This window comes from Hippopotamus amphibius, chromosome 4 (genome assembly GCF_030028045.1).
Source record: "Hippopotamus amphibius kiboko isolate mHipAmp2 chromosome 4, mHipAmp2.hap2, whole genome shotgun sequence".
Classification (NCBI taxonomy): domain Eukaryota; kingdom Metazoa; phylum Chordata; class Mammalia; order Artiodactyla; family Hippopotamidae; genus Hippopotamus; species Hippopotamus amphibius.
In genome coordinates this window covers 53,380,125-53,388,345 of record NC_080189.1, presented here as the reverse complement: position 1 = coordinate 53,388,345, position 8,221 = coordinate 53,380,125, and positions in this window count along the sequence as shown.

The following is an 8,221-nucleotide window of genomic DNA, read 5'->3' as shown; positions in this document are numbered from 1 at the left end:
TGTAGATCTGAGAAAAGACCTTTCTAAGCAGAAGCGATAGAAACTACAACATGCAAACATCCTGAGAAAAGAATAAATGCTCAAGGTCGGTATATTAAGTCATTACTTGAATGCTGTCAGATATGAGCCAGTAGAGAGAGAGAAACTGATGACTGGGAGAAAGGGGAGGATAGAGGAGTGAGGTCTTTATGAAGGTAGCATGGGCTGGGATCCAGAGTATATCTGGAGGGAATGGCCTTAGACAGGGGCCAAGAGACGTGGCAGAGTCAAGTACAAATATGATGGGCTTTTAGAATTAGTATTAAAAAAAAATAGTGAGATCATAACATATGAGTAGCAGGGGGAGGGAAGCAGAGGTTTGAGGCATCATTTCAGAGAGTTAGAAATTGAATATGCTTGGCAGGTACAGTAGGATGGCACTGAGGCTAGTGTGCCTTTGCCACGTGTGGTCATGGTTTTGAAACGACTCTAGCCAGCACAACTGTTGGATTTTCTGCAGTAACATTTAGCTGCTTGGAGGTGCATAATGGGCAGTTAGTTGGGTGAAATCAGGGTTGATATGTGCCAGGCAAGGACAGTGGACCAAGAAATGGCTAAGGGAATCAAGAAGCATTTGCAAGGAAATGATCATAGCAGTACGTGAAAGGTACATGGGTAGGAAGGTTAAGTGAAAAGATGGAGGAAGCAAGGTCAACGGAGGAATACAAAGAAAGTAAATGAGGAGGACAGGGGATTGCAGGTGTTGATGAAGTTAGAAATTTACAAGAGTGGGATAAACAGGGTAAGTGAGCTGGATGGACAGGAGGCAATTGCCAGAAAATGAGATGTTTGAAATGAAAGCGTGGCAGCTGTTAGTAGTGAAAGGTGGACGTGGTGACTACATGAGTGGTATCTAAGGTAGGAGGGTGGATTAATATCAAAAACTGACCTTAAATTTTTTATTACAATCATTTTGGATAGAAATGCCATTAAAATAAATTTTACACCATTCCTTGTATTCTTGGAGTATGCCAAACATATATTTTTCCTGGTCATAATAAGGTTATCAACATAAAGATTAATTATATTATGACATATGTGGTAATTCTCTGAGTATTTCCTGATTGTTTTGCCCCTGCAATAAATTATTCCTGACACTTGTATTGGAGTCCTTGAGTCTGCTTTTCAGAGGTTTCTTTTAGAGTTTTCCTGTCTCTTCCTTTGTTCCTTTCAAGCATAGTAGCCTGAAAACTGGACTTCTTAGAATTAACTAAAACATGTTTGAGTGAGAATCTTAAAGGCATGCCTACAATTGAAATCCATGAACTTGACTGAATTAGTTTGGTTTTCTCAAGTGTCCCTTAGTTGGTTTACCTCCCTCTGGCCAAATAATAATTTATTCTTTAAAGAGGAGTGGGCACCAGGATCAACAGATGTCAACCCCCGCCAATAATATTAATAATAATAATAATAAGCTTTTATTTCTAGCACGTGGATTTTAATGAGGTTTTACAAACTTCTCCATTTAAATTTCTAGTGTTTAATTAAAATACTTCTCTCACTTATAAATGATCTTCTTGGGGGCCATAGAAGAAAGAACCTTTAGAGGCGGTGGGGGCCTTTTTCATATACAACATCTATCACTGCCTTATAAAATGCAAGAAAACACAAATTAAGAATATTCCCATATAGCCACTAGTGCAACCAAATTAGATATCTAAAGGGAACCAGTAGAGTAAGCCATTTATTTTGTTTTTCTCCACTTTCTTTTTTTAATGATAAAAATATTTTTTACTTGGGCCAATTGAGAGCACATATCCACATCTCTTTTTCCTGCAACTGTTACATAAAAACACAGATGACACTTCTGAGAAATCAAAACTGTTTCAGTGACTGCAGTGCACTTCCAAAATGTGAAGGGGTGTGGTCCTCCATTCCCTGTCATGTAATGAGTCCCGGACATCCTTTCACAGCCTGTTGACAACCCCTAACTCCTGGGACTTAGTTAGCAATATCTCACTACGGAGACACTTTCCAAAAAAAGGCCCAAGAATTCTATTATACTTTCACAAAATGCTATTGCAGACATAGGAGATATGGAGTTGGGAAAGAAGTAATTAAATGAAAAGATTATAGATGAAAAAGGAGTCTGAAAAAAAGCAGAACCCTGGGAAAAACAAGAGATAAAGTAGCCAGAGGCCTTTGGCCTTTTCTGAACAACATTAGTACAAAAATGGCAATCAGCAGAGGCAGCTACTGCAGTATTCCAGTTGAGCTGCTGGAGCACAGGTTTAACCTCACCAATATGTTTTGACGTGAATGATTTCAAAGATCTTAAATTTCCACATCCCTCTTTTATGGGTTTCTATCAGTCCATCCTTTTCCCTTCAAACTATTCACTCATTCATTTACCAATATTTGTTGAAATAGTTCAAACAATATTTGAAAACAATATTTTTTAAAGACAATGTATGACTGCCTACAATAATCCTTTGCAGTTTTCTTACTAGAATGGAATACGAGTTTTCAGAGACCTATTGATTTAGTCGAGGAGGGTGGGGTGGAAGAAGCAATAGTCACAGTATTTTCAAAAAGTATAACAAATCAGTGAATGTTTTACATCAATTGATGTTGCCCTAAGCTTTTTCAGCTTTAAAATGACTTTTTAATCGCAAAGAAATAGGATTAAGCGCAGGAAAAAAAATCTAAACCAGTCCACTGTGCCTTTATTGAGACCCTATTATGCGCTAGTCACCTTCAAGGTATTACATATACAGCAAAGCACAAATTACACAAGAATTCTTTGTCCTCACGGTGCTTGCATTCCAGGGGAAAGTCAAACAACAAACATAGTAAATAATTCAAGTACAGTGTGTTAGAAAGCAATGAGTGATGTGGAAATAAAACAAAGAAGAAGGGAGCATGGGAGGGGATCTGGGTGTGTATGTGAGTAATTTTAAATAGAACTGCCTTGACTGCTCTATTCTGAATGATCTCTGAGTTACATTAAGTGAAAAAACCAAGATGTGGAAGAATGTGACAAGTAGGCTGCCACTTGGAATTTTTAAGAATAAATATGTGTGCTTTTATATGCATTGTCTGTGGAAGGAGCCCAATAAATCATCAACATGGCTGCCTCTAGGCAGGAAAACTCATTGTCTGGGGAAAAATGTTTTTTCTAGTACCCCTTTTGTATCTTGAATTTCGTACCCATGTGTCATTTTCTTCAAATATTTTAATCAATTCGTTAAAATGTAGTTTTATACAACCCCAAACCATCTATAGTAGTTAAATCAATGGTTTGGCAAATAATCTGGGAATATAAAATAAATCACCTAGATTTGGTATTTCCCTACCAGCATGACAGAGAAAGTTTCAGAGTTACCTTTAAAGCAATCCCAAGAAAAGTAACTCTTAGAAGTAATTGATCTTTACAGTCAAAAATATGCAAAAATTAAAATATGCCTAATCATTGCTTTCTTCTTGTCCTTTTCTTTTCCTCCTATGATCTGCTCATTGCTAATTCTGTTTGAAGGTGAACAGGACAATGGACAAAGGTACATGCACTCTAATTTTTTTCTCCTCTTTAGCAATTGAAAATCCAACTAACCTTCCTTTACTGGCATCAAGCATAGATTGGCTAGACTATTATTATTAACGGAATTGACTTTACCAATAATACCTGCAGTACTAGCAGTAATCACCACCCACTGTTGAATCATAGCTCTTTCAGCAGCCTGATAAGTCAGCATGTCTACCAGGAGGCTTGGGTGAAGCTGCAACCGCTTATCTTCACTTTCAGGATAATCAAAAGAACATCTCTGTTAATAGCAGTGGTGTTTATCAAAACATTAACTCAACTTAAAAGTTTCCCCATCTCTTCTTCTTTGAACCTCTTGTTCTTTGATAACATCGTAGCTAAGTGATCTCCTCTGAGGTCAGCAGGTGTGGCTTGGGCCACATCCAGATTTCAAGAGGTTATGATGAGTTCATAGCCCTGCCAGGTAGCCTGGGAATCTCCAACTTTAGCACAGAGTTTGTGATCTGGAGAATCAGAGACCCAGATAAACAGAACTGGGATTTCTTGCCCATTTCCAATTCCCAGAAGTAGCTGCCCCTCACCCATAGTTGGGGATTTTTAAAAATATTACTATTCACTTATCTCACACCCTCAACTCTTCCACTTTTACCTTCTCTTGAATTTCTAGTGAGAGTTTCTTTAGGGCATGTTTTATTTTTAAATCCTTAACTGTCATTCCTGACATCATCTTCTAGCCCAGTCTCCACTATTGTCAGTGTCTGGCATATTTTCCCATCAGGACATTTTTAGGGTACAGGTGGGTGGCAGAATGTTGTTTGGTTTTGCTTCCTGCTCTGTGTTGGCAGGAATCCTAAAAATAAGTTAAAACCAGGTCCACGGTCTGGGTTTCTTTACTGTACTCTTTACAATTTTACAGTTCAGGGGGAAGGGGTGGGTGGTTTAATTAGCCCATTTCCCAATAAAGTAGGAAAGAAGTAGAAAAAGAAGTTTGCTGGGACAAGAAATGAAAGGAAGTAGCTGAGAAGTTTTAGCCACAGAGATTGATTGTTTACCCACATTCCCAAACATGCTACAAGAAAATCCAGGGTTTGTTTGTTTGCTTGTTTCCAAACAACAAATGTCATCCCTTTGTGTGACGAAGGCACATTAAGTAGACCGTGTGATTGGAGAAGCAAGACTGATCAGGTGCCCTCTTATCCTACCCAATCCCATTTCATTAGGCAGGACTACACAAATAACAGACACCCACATATCGACTCTTGTAACTGAAAAGCCCAAGGTATGGAGCTCTCTTCAGATATGGAGTTCCAACAACTTCAGAAATTTGTCTCTTCCCAACTCTTGCTCTCCTTTCCCTTGAAGTGGCTTCTTTCTCTGGCTCACTCTCTCCTCACAGCCACCCAGGTTTACATTCCAGCAGCTCAACAACCCTCTGGAAAGAGTGTGCTTCTTTCTGCATTGTTCCTGGAAAGATTCCTATTGGCCCAGCTTGAGTCACATGTCATCACCGAGCCAATCACTGTGGACAAGGCTGTGTGCTTTGACTGGCCAGGCCTAAGTCATGGGTCTACTCCTGAAACCCCAGTAGTGCCTCCACTTCCACCTGGACCACAAGGATTGTGCAAGGGTGTTTCTCAAAGAAAAATGGGGCTATGATTAGCAGAAAGGAAACAGATTCTGCAAGGCTAGGACAAGAGAAGGTCAGTGAAGTACCAAGGAGGACAAAATTGAAAGAAACGCTCATTTCCTGATTCGTGAAAGTTTGGTTTTGACAGTGAGCCTCTCCTCAGATGTTGTGCCCTAGGCGCCTCACTTCCCTCACCCTCGTCCTGGCCCTGGATGCTGGGCAAACAAAAAACAAAAAAATTCATTATACCCATATTCAGAACTATCTCCCAGAATGCCTGAAATCCCCATCTTTAGAGACTCATTTATTTGAATAGGCAGAGACATCTCTAAGGGTTCCTTAATTCCCCCCCCCCCCCAAATAGCTAGAGGGCAAATCTTTTCAAGTCAATGAAAATTCCCCCAGTACATACTAGTTATAGGCTATCAAGTTAGTAACCTCCAGGGCCAGCACATGTTGAAAGCACTACCCCATAAAAATGTGTGGTGCATTGTGAGCAGAGACTTTGGGGAGGAGGGACAAGTGGGCAAGACCTGGGAATGTACAGAAGAGGGTCCCTGAAGAGGAGAAAAATGACAGAAAAAAAGGCGATTCAAGATGTTAAAGGCACACTTTTATCCAATCGCTTAATAGCGCTTAATGAACCCTGGCTCTAGGTCTACTTTATCGATTTTGCTAAATTCTGCCATGTGGAGAAACGGCAGTAGCAGGCTGGCAAGAGAGGACATAGCAGGAAAGACTCAGGGCACAGTCCATGTGGAAATCTCTAAACAGGACCTCTTTGATGGTGTGCAACATCTGGGAAGGCTTATCTGGAGTTCCGATGATAAGGCTACAGGGTGGAGGGTGAATCCTGCCAAGGGAAAATCCCTGCTTATTCTGGCGGCTGGCATCTTTGAAAGTTTGATTTTCCCCTACAGTAAAGGTTTAAAGAAAGACTGGGAGAGTTATGAATTGTGTGTCCCTCCCAGGACCAAGGGAAAAATCAATTCTTAAACCACAAGATAAATAAGTACCTCTTAAGTTTGGTACTAATAAAGAATTTTTTTCTATCTTTCATAGTCCAGTAATTTTAATCTTCCTTTTCTGGGACTCTAGTTGCCTTTGGCAAAGAAAAGAGCTTATATAACTGAAATATATCTGCCTCTAATAAAAAATGGGTTTTAAAATTTTTTTCCATCTAATAATAAGTTTACAAAGCAATGATTCTGTTATTAGTTGGAGGCTGCATTTGGGAATATGATTTTCATTTTGTCAACTCATAATGGATCCAAACACTACCCAGAAACCAGAGTGGCCTGGTCCATAAACCTCAGCTGTCTGCTTCTGGCGGCATATACGTCACCATGGTGTGAACGGTGGATGCAAGATGCCGGCAACCTTGCAACCTTATAACTCACTCCCCTATTTATGAAGCAGCCTTCCACATAGAATGGCTTCCACAGGATGTGCCTCCTGGGAGAGCATGTGGTGGCCAGAATGCCTGGTGCCCTCAGCGACCGTATTTCACAGTAACTGCTTTATAGTCCACTGACAACTAACAAATCAGCATTCTAGTTGTAAGTACCAGGTTCAGTGTGCTAAGAATCAAGTTTCTGTGCCCACAAGGCTTAAAGCCAGATGCTAGACCAGGGGCAAGTCACAGGAACTGTGCTGATCAACCGTGAGGCCTCTTAGAGACACAGCAGGAAGGCTTCTTTCCTAGTTACACTCCTTCTCTCACCCTGAGAGTCTTCAAACTGGGAAAATTAGATGCCATTAATACCTTTTTAAGTTCTTCCTTGCCCAAAGAATACTACCGGATGAGCTTTTTGCAAAATATAATAATTGGCAGTAGATCTATTGATAAGTGCAATAAATATTGAGTACCTATTATATGTCAACTGCTGTGCTAGGTGTGGTAGAGAATTCCTAGGCTGAAAAGGATATGGTGTCAACCCTGGAAGCTTGCAGACCAGGCGAGGAGATACACAATAACTTTTTTTTTTTTTTTTTTCCTACACCAGGTTCAATCATCTGTTTTTATACACATATCCCCGTATTCCCTCCCTTCCTTGACTCCCCCCCCTCGAGTCCCCCCCACCCTCCCCGCCCCAGTCCTCTAAGGCATCTTCCATCCTCGAGTTGGGCTCCCTTTGTTATACAACAACTTCCCACTGACTATTTTACAGTTGGTAGTATATATATGTCTGTGCTACACACATGAAAATATGCTCAACATCACTAATCATCAGAGAAATGCAAGTTAAAGCCACAATGAGGTATCACCTCACACCAGTCAGAATGGCCATCATCACAAAGTCTGGAAACCACAAATGCTGGAGAGGGTGTGGAGAAAAGGGAACTCTCCTGCACTGTTGGTGGGACTGTAAGTTGGTACAGCCACTATGCAAAAACAATTTGGAGGTTCCTTAAAAAACTACAAATAGAACTACCATATGATCCAGTAATCCCACTACTGGGCATATACCCAAAGAATGGGAAACGGACACAATAACTTTTATTAAGAGGCAAAGTATCCTAACCTCTGTATTAGAAGAACAAACCAAACTGTATGGAGAAAGAAAAGATTAATTGTAACAAGTGGCTCAGAGAAGACCTCCTGGAAGACATGGGGTCTGAGCTGACTCCACTAGATGCTCTGGGGAGAGTTTCAATCCAGGCATCAGAGGGTTTGGCTCAAAAGTGCTGGGAAAAGGCCCCCATGTGGCTGAACATCTGGGCCTTGGCAAGCATGCCACTAAGACCTGGTGACTGGTGAGAGACAGACTGGGAAGACTCTGGGCTCTAGACCACAGAGTTTCGAGGTACAGGAGTGCTTTGCCGCCCAGATTATCATGGTGAGTTAAATCTCAAAGCACCATGGCTGTGGCTTTTGAGCTCTTCCTAAGTAGAAAGACATATCAGTCCAATATATATTATTGCGTATTATTATGCAATATTATATAGATACAGATACATATCAATAATAAGGTATCCTCCTCCTCATCCCTCTCTTTCACTTGGTTTCTTTTGAACCATTTAATCTACCTAAATTAAGACCTCCAAATTCAAAACCACCCAAGCTATGACCC